At 35.9% G+C, this 12,712-nt stretch overlaps 1 protein-coding gene across 12 annotated transcripts in view; it reads left to right on the top strand.

The window, feature by feature from the left end:
• The window catches only part of LOC119863952 (teneurin-2-like), a 664,488-nt gene that overhangs the window by 147,105 nt on the left and 504,671 nt on the right, over positions 1-12,712 (top strand). Inside the window, exons 1-2 of one of the 12 annotated variants that reach the window (XM_038534817.1) lie at positions 7,507-7,568; positions 8,485-8,660. The exons of 10 other annotated variants lie outside the window; for them this stretch is intronic. The gene's annotated coding sequence lies outside the window, so the exon portion shown is untranslated. Of the gene's footprint in view, positions 1-7,506; positions 7,569-8,484; positions 8,661-12,712 lie in introns of those variants that run through there. One more of the 12 variants, XM_038534816.1, reaches the window with a different exon arrangement.

Raw genomic sequence — 12,712 nt, 5'->3', positions numbered from 1 at the left:
TATGCAGGCCTCTCCATGGCAGTTGGCTTCTCCTTGGATCAAAGGACCCAAGAAGGTAATATGTAGAGTATGAAATTGAGATAAAGCATGTTAAGTTGAAGCTGCAGCCTTTTTATAACATAATTTTGGAATGACATTTCATCACCTCTGCCATATTTTATTCATTAGAAGCAAGTTATAAATCTAGCCTACACTCCTGTTCTCCCTCTCTCTCTTAAAAGGAGGGGTGCCTGGGTAGCTCAGTTGGTTAAGTGTTCGACTCTTGGTTTCAATTAGCCATGATCTCAGGGTCGTGAGACTATGCTCCACATGGGCCTCTGTGTTGGGAGTGGAGCCTGCTTAAGATTCCCTTTCTCCCCTTACATCTCCCGCCGCCCCCCACCATTCCTGTTTTTTTTTTTTCTCTCTCTCTCTCTTTCTCTCTCTCAAAAAACAAAATTAAATAAATCTAGCCTATACTCAAGATGAAAGAAACTAAGCTCCACCTCTTGGAAAGAGGAGTATCAAAGAATTTTTTTTTTAATTTTTATTTTTATTTATGATAGTCACACAGAGAGAGAGAGGCAGAGACACAGGCAGAGGGAGAAGCAGGCTCCACGCACTGGGAGCCCTACGTGGGATTCGATCCCGGGTCTCCAGGATCGCGCCCTGGGCCAAAGGCAGGCGCCAAACCGCTGCGCCACCCAGGGATCCCTCAAAGAATTTTTTTACATATTTGAAAAACCACCATTCCCTACTCTTGTGGACTGACTTGCATCATGCCAAAAGACATATGTTGAAACTGACCCACAATATGACTATATTTGGGGATAGAGTCTTTAAAGAAATAATTAAGTTTAAATGAAGTCATAAGGGTGGGGCCCAATCCTTTAGAACTGAATTCCTTCTGAGAAGAGGAAAAAGCATCAGATATCTATATGTGTGGGTGCATGGGTGGGTATGTACACACATGCATGCACAAAGAAGAGACCATGTGAGGACACATCAGAAAGCCTAGGTGAGTGGTCTCACCATAAAATGATCCTGCTGATACCTTCATTTTGGACTTCCAACCTTTAGAAATGCGAGAAAATAAATTCCTGTTCTTTAAGCAACTGTAGTATTTTGTTATGGCAGCCTCCATACTAATATATTCACAAAACACTACTGGTATATGAGGGAACTCAAATTTCTGAAGGTCAGAGAATCTAGCCACAAATTCACCTGTATATAAAAAACTTATTTGCAGTTTTTATTTGTAAAGTTCATGAAAATATTATACATTATGAGATCAAGTAAAATTGATGTTTTAGAACAATCTGCTATGATTACATTGTGTTGGCTTTAAGTAAAAGACCTATTGCACATAGTAGGTTTGTAATAAATAGTAATTTTTTTAAACATAGATTTTATCTGTATCAGTTATTCTAATCTGCATAAAATTCCATGTAGAATAATATTATTTTCCTACTTTACATATGAGAAACTTGGGCTCAGAAAAGTCTGTGGATTTTTCCCATGTTGGCATTCCCAATAAGTAACAAAACTGAGCATATAGCACCAAAGCTGTGTTCATTCCACTATACAAAGTTGCCTTTCTAAAGAGATCACATTGGTTTTTTAAACACTTCAATTCTTGGAATTGTTTAAATAGGAAAACTTGAGGGTCTTCTAGTGACAAGTACCATAAGTAGAAAACCCAGTACAAATTATTTTATCTTATAAATATTTAATTACATGAGATCCATGTATTTTTATTGCAAGCCTAATATAGCACATTTGGGGAAATAGAAAAGAAGATACACATTTATTCATCCAACAATGTTTGGACACTAGCACTATGTAAGACATTGTATTAGTTATTTTGGAAGCTTATAAAATGATTTGCAGGGGCTCTGAACTCTGGAATATATATAATCTGGTGAAGGCAATTAGATATAAGTACAAAGAATAATCATTAAGTGTATCAGTTACTCTTGCCATGCAGTACTGCATAACAAACCATGCCAAAACTCAGTGACATATAACACCAATAATTTATTCTTGCTTACTTATTTGCAGGCTGCCTAGGCAGGCATTGTCTGACCTAGCTTGCTCTTTGCTGGCTTGGTACAAAGTGATTAATTGCATGAATATTTGCTTCAAGTGTCTCACACTCTCTTTGGTTCAGTATACTAGCCAGAGCATAATATTCTTATGGTGATGGCAGAATGATATGATGGGGCAAATAAAAACTCCCAGTGCTTCTTAAAGATTAGGCTCCAGAAACATTTGTCACTTATCCCATATTCCATTTCCAAAGAAGTCACCAGTCAAGCTCAACATTAATGGGGTAAGAAAATAAGACTTTGCCTTCAAAGGAGGAGCTATAAAGTCACATAGCAAAACACATGAGTACAGGAAAGGGTAATAAATTGACAACAATAATACAGTTCACCACAATGATAACAGAATAGTAAATTCTTTAAGAGATATTTAAGAAGGTGAAAAGTAAGCCATGGCCAGAATCATTAAACTTTATTTTAAACCTATCCTCCTCTCTTCTCAAATGCGAATTAATTGTTTTACTGTGTAGTGCCTCAATTTCCTCATTTTAATAGTGATTTATGAAAAGTTGAAATCCAATCACATCATGTAAGTGAATGCCTAGCAGATAGCAAGAACTCAGTAAAAGAAAGAAATACAGAATTAGGACTGTGAGAGATCCTATTCCACTGAAAGAAGCCAGACATGCATTTGTGAAACAACTAGAGAATGATTATAGGCAACCTCTAAGTAAGAATAAATAGCATATAAAATTTGATCCATGTGGAGAAGACTTAGGAAAGTCTTCTTTATCCATGTAGAATTTTTGCTCACCAAAGGAATAACTTTAGTTCTCTCTCTCCTTTATTTCTTAACAATTAACTTCAGGAGAGCATGCATATATTTCCATTCATCTTAACTGTTTATAAGATATTCTGGTAGTGAAATAATATGGTTGTCATGGAAGCAATCAAGAATCAGGAATCAGAACTCAGGAGAGTGCAGGCAGCTGACCATGGCTAATTTTTATAATACAAAAGATTTTAGTTTTTTTTCATTATAATAAGTCACTCATGAAAGAATGTGTCTATCAATAGCTTCATTTTATGATTCCAAATCATACTCATTAAATAAGTGTAGTCTCGTGACTAAATACACACACACACACACACATACACACATATATATATACTGGTGTCTATATGCATCTTATACATTATCTGTGCATTTTAGGTTTGACTAATTATCATTCCCTCACTGTCTTAGTTAGGTTTGGAATTTTCCTACTATCCTAGACATTGAGACCAAAACCCAACTCAGAGATCCTTTATATTCAACTTTGCTTCCCTAAAATCTCTACTCTCAAGAAGTTTCCAATTTATTTGAAGGAGCAAAAATTATTAAAAAAATAAATGTTCAAGAAAACAGATAAAGATATATAGAAGGAATAATTGGGTTTCCCCAAGTCCTGTATGTGTCTTTCTATGCAATAATGCTATACTTCCTTCACATTTTTAACTTCAAGTAATTGAACAGATATTTTCAAACGTATCATCTTCATTTGTTCTACTAAAATCTTTATTTCCATCAGTTGAGTGGTGATCAAGAAAGTTCTTGTTGCAGGGGACTGTGTTATGTGGTTTGGAAGGTATAAAATAAAGACACCATGGATATCCGTACAGATCCCAGCAAATGGAAGAATCAAATAAACAATGATCTGTTGTTTTGAACATATAAGGAACAATGAAATTTTGTGTGTTCCTTCATGTTAAGGGAAGGAAAATTCACAAAATAAGTGACATTTGAGCTGCTCTTAAATCTTGAGATTTTATTAAGGAAACACAAAGTGGAAACAACATACTCTAGAAATAAAAATATGGAGATGTCTTTCAGTCCTTTGGAAACTCTGCATCTTACACCTAGACAGAATACCAATGTTGGAAATGTAGCTGTGGAAGTTGTAAGAATAGCTGGTGTTATATGAAGATATATATCTCCTATATACATATATAGGAGAGAGAGAGTGTGTGTGTGCACTATAGAGATAGACTATAAACAGAGGAAAGAAAACAAAAAGGATCATCAAGAATGAGCATGAAGGGCAGCCTGGATGGCTCAGCGGTTTAGCGCCACCTTCAAGTCTAGGGCATGATCCCGGAGACTCGGGATCGAGTCCCACATTGGGCTCCCTGCATGGAGCCTACTTTTCCCTCTGCCTGTGTCTTTACATCTATCTCTCTCCGTCTCTATGAATAAATAAATAAAATCTTAAAAAAAAAAAAAAGGATGAGCATGGAAAAAACCACAAACAGCAATGGAAACTAAGAAATTATTGTAATGTGAGTGCAATATGGCAGAGAAGGAGGGAGTATCAAATTCAAAAGAAAAATCAATTGGAGAATAAATAAGGACCATGAGGAGAAAGTTGGTGAAAATTAATTTTCTTACTAGTGAGAGGATTCTTCTTACAGGTCATGAGAAAATAAGGAAAGGACAAGTGAACAAATAGTAAAATTTTAAGAATAGGGGAGTAGTTGAAGAGGTTCATGTTAAAGGGTTTTAGTGTTATTTTACTGAGTGATCTGGAACTGGGTGAAGTCATGTAATGAGTTTATTCTTTCTCTCACTGGCCCTTAAACTGGATCTCCAAACTCATTCTTTCATAATCTGGATGAAATCTTAGCCCAGTATCACGAATAATCTGGTGTCTTTAGTTCCCAAGAACACCTTATTTTGCTAATTTTGTAGTTCCAACCAATGTAGTATTGAATCTCAACAGACATTCAATTTGAAATTGTCTCTACTCTCTTACCTCAGGCTTACTTTAGGCTTAGAAGCTTTCTTTAGGTTTAGAAGCTTGCAGGGGGGAAGATGCATGGATTTCTTCTTCTCGCTCCCTTATTTACCTGTTCCCCCACTTCCCTATTTATTTTTTACTCTTCCAAGATCTCGTTATGTAGTGAGTGGACTAAGGGGGAAATTGCTCATTCTATGTGGCTGGAATAGTTGTCATTATCCTATTGAGATAGATACATTTCAGGCTCCATGTTTCTTTCCTTGAGTTCCTTAGAGCTACTCTCACGGAGAAGCACCAATTGCAGCTTCTACAATCCAGACAAAGACTCTAATCTGGCTGTCTGCTTTGAATTTCACCCTCATCCTTTGGCCATCTGATTGCCTACTTCTTTACTGGGTCACTTCATCCTTTCACTCAGGTCTTAAGATGATCTCAAGCTGACACTCTATCTTGAGGTCCATTTTGTTTCCCAGATAATGTCTACCTTTTCCAGTTGGTGGAGGGGCAGTTTATTCTCAGTGCACATCACTCCATGCACCAACTCTTGCCTTCAGACTTTCCCAGCAAAAATTAGATGCCAAATCTAACTCCTAGGGGGCATATGTTAAGGTGTCCTTTGGGTCCTTTTGAAAAGTTTTTCACTTGGTATAATGTGAGGGGTAAGGACAATATATAATAGTATTTCAATTGTTCTTTCCAGTGAGATTTCCCCATGGATTCTTAAACCTCATTGTCTTATACATTCAGAAGTAGTGATGGTTCCTATGCTAGCAGAATTGGTTTTGAGCCATCTCTTTTGCAAGTCCTGTGTAGCTGGTTTAGCAACTTATTTTAGAATGGGGGAGTATTTGGCAACTATTGTGTTGTTCTCAGCCAAGGACCTATGCAGAAAATTCAAGACAACAAGAAGAGTTGAATTTAATATCCTGATATATCAGTAAAATAGGAGATTAGATCATTTATTGAGAATGAACAAGAACAGTTAGGGATTTTTGTGGTTAATAAAAGAGAAATTGGGACTGGAAGGAACCATATTTAGGATCAAGGTCACTATGGGAATGTATTTGAATTATAGGATTCAATATTGCAAAGACTTTTTTGGGACTTGGGTGAACTGTGGATTCTTTACCACCTGTGACTCTGACTTCAGTTGTTTGTGACTGAAGAAGATAACAAAGACACTAAATATGGTTCCTTTTGCTTCCCATCTTTTTTACATTTATTTTGAAATCACAGAATGATTCTTTGGTGATAAATAGCAGAATGTTTTTTTTCAGGTTAAATGAAGTGGAATGTTGATGTTATTCATAAATAGTTTTGTTTCTTAAGAATGAAAGCTACTAGGATACCTGGGTGGCTCAGTGGTTCTGTCTGCCTTCAGCTCAGGTCATAATCCTGGGGTCCTGGGATTGAGTCCCACATCAGGCTCTCCTCAGGGATCCTGCTTCTCCCTCTGCCTATGTCTCTGCCTCTCTTTCTGTGTCTCTCATGAATGAATAAATAAAATCTTTAAAAAAAAAAAAAGAATGAAAGCTACTATTGGAGAAGTATAACAGGAGAAAAGAGGCCACAAAATCATTTCATTTACTAATAGTGTTTCAAGTGGTAGAGGAGAAGGAGAAAATAGTCTATTTTAGGCTATGATTATTTCGATGATGCAGTTCAGAATAGGCAGGGGAATTAGAGAAAGGGGGCAAGGAAAGAATCCGAAAGCTAGCTTACCCATCCATTTTGAAAGCAAACTAGAACCTGGACTAGATGAACAGTACAATTACTAGACTACACTAAATTTGCTTGGGGTTCTACATAGATTAACCAGAACATCCTCCAAAATATCTGCCTGAAAATGGCTACTTGACCTTTTGTTTCAAGGGAGTGAGGTGATCCAATGAAGCTTTGTGAACTCCCTGCCACATAGAACTTTCTTAAAGAGTCTGCTCTTATGGTAGTCTAAAAAATCAAGCAGGGGATCCCTGGATGGCTCAGCAGTTTAGCACCTGCTTTTGGTCCAGGGCGTGATCCTGGAGTCCCTGGATCAAGTCCCACATCAGGCTCACTGCATGGAGCCTGCTTCTCCCTCTGCCTGTGTCTCTGCCTCTCTCTCTCTCTCTCTCTCTCTCGTGTCTCTCATGAATAAATAAATAAAATCTTTAAAAAAAGAAAGAAGTTGTATTTTAAAAAATCAAGCAAAAGGAGTTTACATTTGCCACTTATTTAGACCTGAACTGACTGAAGAAAAATAAATCACCCAAATGCTTAAAAAAATTGATTCTCTAAATTCTGACCAAATAGTTTGGAATGGTAGTTTATCCTAATATATTAGAGCTCATTAGATAAAACACAAGAATTGCCAGAGAAGATTAGTGGGGGTTCTGTTTGTTTGTTTGTTTGCATTTTCTTATTGGGATTTATAAATTCAGCCATGGATAAAAGGAGGGATACAGCAGTGTCTGATCTGAAAAGAAATTAATTAAAATATTGGAAAACGAGGGATTTGGTAAATGATCCAGATTAAAACCAAACAAACATGGGAGAAATTCAGAGAACAGACATAAAATTTTAAAACATGGTGCGGCAAAAAGTCTATCTTTATAGTCTCCTTATGAGAACATGAATAGGAGCTCTTACAAAGCTCCAGGAAGACAAGGTGCCATCACTGTATGTCTATGACATCAGAGACTGTGTAATATAATGGTTAAGGCTGCTGTGCTCTGTAGTTATCTGGCTGGATTCAAAACCAGCCAGATCACTTCTTAGCGGATTTTGGGTAAGTTACTTTTGCTTCTCTGAACCTTTGTTTTCTCATATCTGAGCTGATAATAATAGAATCTACCTAGGATGGTTGTGAGGATCAGATGAGAGCATGATTAGAACAGTATCTGGCTTTCTATAAATATTAATAGGTTTTACCATCATCATCATCTTGTGCCTGTTACAGTGTCTGACTCATGGCAGACTGTAAACATGTGATGACTGACTGAATTTTAGCCAAAATGAAGCTTCCTACCTTTTGTTACTATGCTTATAGTCTAAGATGAGGGGCTAAAGTTGAGCCACAAACTTAATATGTATAGGAATGTTCATGAATAAAGCACAGCTGATGTAAGAAAAAGAAATGTTGGTGCATGTGGATGACTCAGTTAAGCTTCAAACTCTTGATTTTGGCTCAGGTCATGATCTCAGGGTCCTGGGATAGAGCCCCATGATGGATCTCCCCTCTCAGCAGGGAGTCTGTTCTAGGATTCTCTCTCTCCCTCCGCCCCTCCCCCTACCTCCTTGCTTAAACTGTCCCTAAAATAAATAAATGAGTCTTAAAAAGAAAAGAAAAGAAAAATGTCTTTTTAGTCTATCTGTTACATTCTCGTTTGGGATAGATTATTTGGGTACTGAGAAATACTCTTATAGTCTCAGTAAAATAAAAACTCAAACTCTGATAAATGGCATTTGACTATTCCTCTGTGTTAAGGATATGACAGGGAGAGGTGAGAACTGTGGCAACCTGGAGACCTATAACCTTGTTGAGTGGATAGTCTCTACACACTACTAGCTGATGCTTGCATTAGAGAATGCAAACCCAGTGTTGCCAACTTTTTTATTTTTCAAAAAAAGAAAGTAGAAACTTAAAGAAAATTGTTATATATTTCCTCAATAGTTTTTGTAATTATTACTTGTCTTTTAAACAGTGGGCATGCTGAACATTCCCTGACCACGCACTGAAGATCTAGTGCAAGGGCCTGTAGGTGGGAGAGTAACCTATTAAAATGCAAATCCCCCTGGAATGCAGAGCTCCTAACAACACTGTTATCACCAAGTGTCACTAGAGAGAGGACTTGGGGGGAGTGGAGAACATCTGGGGGAGGTAAGATAAAAGGAGAGGTGGGAGGAAAGCCAGAGGCAAGATCTGCTTACTTTACCATTTCAACTAAAACTGGTCATAATATAGAGAACTAAAGGAAAGTGAGAGGCTATTTTTGAGTGATCATGAAGGGAGAGTTAAGGGGAATATTTCAAAGTAAGAGTTCTTAGGAAGGATGAATAAATAAAAATTAAAAATACTATTTTCCAGTCAACATAAGAAGTACATGGCAGTTTTAAAACCTCCTACTTAGGAAAAAAAAAAAAAAAAGCCCTCCTACTTAGAAATGTAGTGTTGTTTTCCTTGCACCTCTATCTATCTCATGTTTGTTTCTTAGAGACCCAAGTACCTCAGTACTTTTTAATCTGTGAAGCATTTGGGGAAATTGAGAATTCTGTTTGTACCACTGCTGAGCACATTTTTGTTCTGCCTAAGCTTGCTGCTCTTGTCATTGATAATGGCCTTGTTGTATATTTGCAGAATGTTTGTCTTTGATTTTGTCCATGAACTATACTTTTGAAATGTATCCAGTAGCTCCCATCACTGCAGAAGCTAGCCATACCACAGGTACTGGTTTCCTGTCATTGTCCACATCAATAATTTAGAACCCATTGCATTTATTTCCCTATTCAAAAAAAGCAAAGGAATAAAACAGAAATAGAAGATACAATTGTGGCCCTTTAGGGTTTTAAAATCTAGTAGAGAAGGCAAAACATTAAACAATAGCAATGTAAGATATCCTCTATAATATTATAGTATACTATACTGTATGTATAGTATATAGTTATGTATCTAATATTCGGTAGATTGTATACAGTATAGTATTGCTAAAAAGTATTGTCTTGCAGATAGAAAAATCAGGTCTTGAATCTTATTGCTCTACGACCAGCTGGTTGATTTTAGGCTTATCTGTAAAAAAAAAAAACGGGATAAAGATATCTACTTCTCAAGTGCTGAATATAAAAAGAAATAGTGTTTGTTCAGCAGTTAGCATGCAATTGCTATCTCATAGTAAGTACTTCAGAAAGGCAGATAGATGAAGTGTTGCTTGCCTTCAGGTAACTTATAATCTAGGTAAAAAGGTAAAATATATATTATATGAAGACTTAAACAATTCTATTGCTACATAACTGTGGAGTAAAATAACAAGATGTCTCAAGTCAATAACTGATAATTTATAAATGATGGTAAGAGGGACATTGTTCACAATTTTTATCTAGAATACTAAGGTCTGTCAAATTATATACACTTAAAAAGTATTGCTTGAGGTATAGCGTATGTATGGTAAAGTGTATGAACCTTAAGTGCACTGCTCAGTGGATTTTTTTCTATGTATACATCCATGTAACTACTACCAGGGATGATATAGCACATTTCTATCATACTGGAAATGTCCTTTTTTCCCTTTCCTGTCTATATTCCCTGCCTTCTATCCCCAATTAACACTCCATCCCCAATTAATTATACTGATTTCAATCACCATAGACTAGTTTTGCCTATTATTAGCTTCATGTAAATAGAATTGTACAGTATGTACTCCCTTTTATCTGGCTTCCTTCATTCAACATTTTTTTCTATGATAGTCATCCATTAGTCTGTATGAAAGAATTCCTGTTGGCTTTACATCCTCACCAATACTTGAGATCCTCAGTTTTTAAATTAAGACATTCTGGGAGAGGATGTGCTAGGATTTGTGGTTTTGATTTGTTTTACTCTTATGTCCAAGAATAATATGATGGTTGTTTAAGTGCCCTGCCCATTTTTTAAAATTGATTATTTTGTTAATTGTCTTTTTCTTATGGATTTGCTTCTGTAGATTCTGGATGTATGAGTAGATAGAATTCTTTCAGTCTATGACTTGCCTTCTTACTCTCTCAGTGGTACCTTCAAAAGAAATTCTTAATTTTACTGAGCTCCAATTGAAAAAAAAAATGTTTGTGTGTAAACGTAAATCTTTGTTGACCTAAGAGTCTAACTAATATTCTAATTATTGTGAGATGGCTATTTGAAACTGAAAGGGTTAAATGCCTCTAAAAGTTTGCACATAGATATTATTCCCAATCAAAAGATTTATTTAAAGTATATCAGATCTTATTACTACTTATTTCCAACTCTTTAATTTGTCCTTAGATGGCTACACATTATTTTATTGAGAATCTGTCCTTTATTTCCATTCTCTAAAATTTTCTCAGTGTTAGGAGAAGAACATCTAGACCAAGAGGGGTTCTGCCTCATTTTAATTATTTTCAGGACAGAAATAATAGGTCCATTGTGATTCCAACTCCAACTTCCTTTTAACTTATACAGAATACCAAGGGGCAATTTTTTCCCTAATCTATGGAGGAGAGATCAAAATAGATTGCTTAATAAAGAAGTTTAAAATAGTTTATTTAAAGATATTATTCTCCCTTATAGCTTAACTTTCAGTGTTAATAAAGGATTGGGATTTAGATTACTATATTAGTTTGCTAGGGCTACTGTAACAAAATACCACAGACTGAGTGTCATTAACAAAAGAAATTTATTTTCTCGCGGTCCTGAAAACTGAAGATCCAAGCCAAGGTATCAGCAGGTTTGATTCCTTTTGAGGCCACTTTCTCTGGCTTGCTGATGATTGCCTTCTCACTGTATACTCACAAAGTCTTTTGTCAGTGCTTGTGTACCCCTGGCATCTCTCTGTGTTCAAATTTCCTCTTAAAAGGACATCAGTTGGATTGGATTAGGGCCCATCCTAACAGTTTCATCTTAACTTAATCACTTTTAAAGACCCCCATCTCTAAATATAGTCACATTTAAAGATACCTGTGGTTAGGTCTTTAACCTATACATTTTGAAGGGGACATAATTAAGCTCGTAACAATCACTGTTGTGTATTTTAGAAGAGTATAATAAAGAAAAGTGCCAGATTAGAAAGCAGAAGATATGTTCAATAATCTGCAAATATGAAGTTCTCATGGAAGCTGAAGGTTCAACAATGGAGTAGACATAGAAACCCCACAAAATATTATCCAGATGTACAAATGAGTAGACAGTAGATGAAACAGGTCAGTGCTGAGTAAATCCAGTTTAGGGTCACACACTGAGCTAAGAGGAATCATGAAGGAAGATTTTCTGATTAAGATTGGGTAGCTGATTGTGAAGGAAATAAAGATCATGAATTTTCTGAAAGATGAAGGACATTATCTCAGAGGAGAAAATAAAGCACTAGACCTAAGATGTCAGATACAGATGGGTGAGATATAAATGATAAGATAATGGGTGTGTTTACTTAATTCTTTTCAGGTCTACTTTCATGGAACTCAGTTTGATGTGTAAAATCCTGTCATTGGGATAAGAAACATTTATCAAAGCACCTGTTAAAACCAAATTCTCATGAGGCGTAAGCTCTTATTTCCTGAATGGGGAAAATAATCACCTTATTATTCCCTTTAATACCAGCCAAATTCTGTCACTATGTTCTTACAAATGCTTCCAAATCCTAGGACTCAGATATCTTGTAGAATATCTTTCACTTTCTCTGGATATGTCAGACCAATAGGCTACTATAACAGATCATATACAAGATAATATCCAAGAAAAATGGAACAGCCAGCTCCCTTCTGGTAAGGCCTAGGATCCATAGGTTGTCTCTTGTCTACAGAAGACCCAAGTGAGGTAGTTATCGGCCATATCCAAGGAGAAGAACTGCTTACCTACTGAGCTACAGTTTAAAATTAAATTAGACTATCTATATCTATTGAAAATAGAGTTTTCTTCTTTTAAAATCAGAATTAACTAGATTTTTTAATTTTTCTTCCCATAAAACTATGTATATGACTTAAAAGAAATCAAACAATGTAGTAAAATATAAAGAAGAAAACAAAATTACCTGAAATATCCCACTCTGAATTAATGATTGGTATCTTTTTGGTGACTATTATTTTCAAAATCTCTCTGTGATGAAATATTTATAAAATCTTACATAATTGAGATCATACAATGCCAATTTATTGGCAACCTGCTTTTGTCATTTACTGATATGTCATGGAAACCTTTTGATCTCAACATATTTAGAT

This window comes from Canis lupus, chromosome 4 (genome assembly GCF_011100685.1).
Source record: "Canis lupus familiaris isolate Mischka breed German Shepherd chromosome 4, alternate assembly UU_Cfam_GSD_1.0, whole genome shotgun sequence".
NCBI lineage: Eukaryota > Metazoa > Chordata > Mammalia > Carnivora > Canidae > Canis > Canis lupus.
This window is presented reverse-complemented; position numbering and strand designations above follow the sequence as displayed.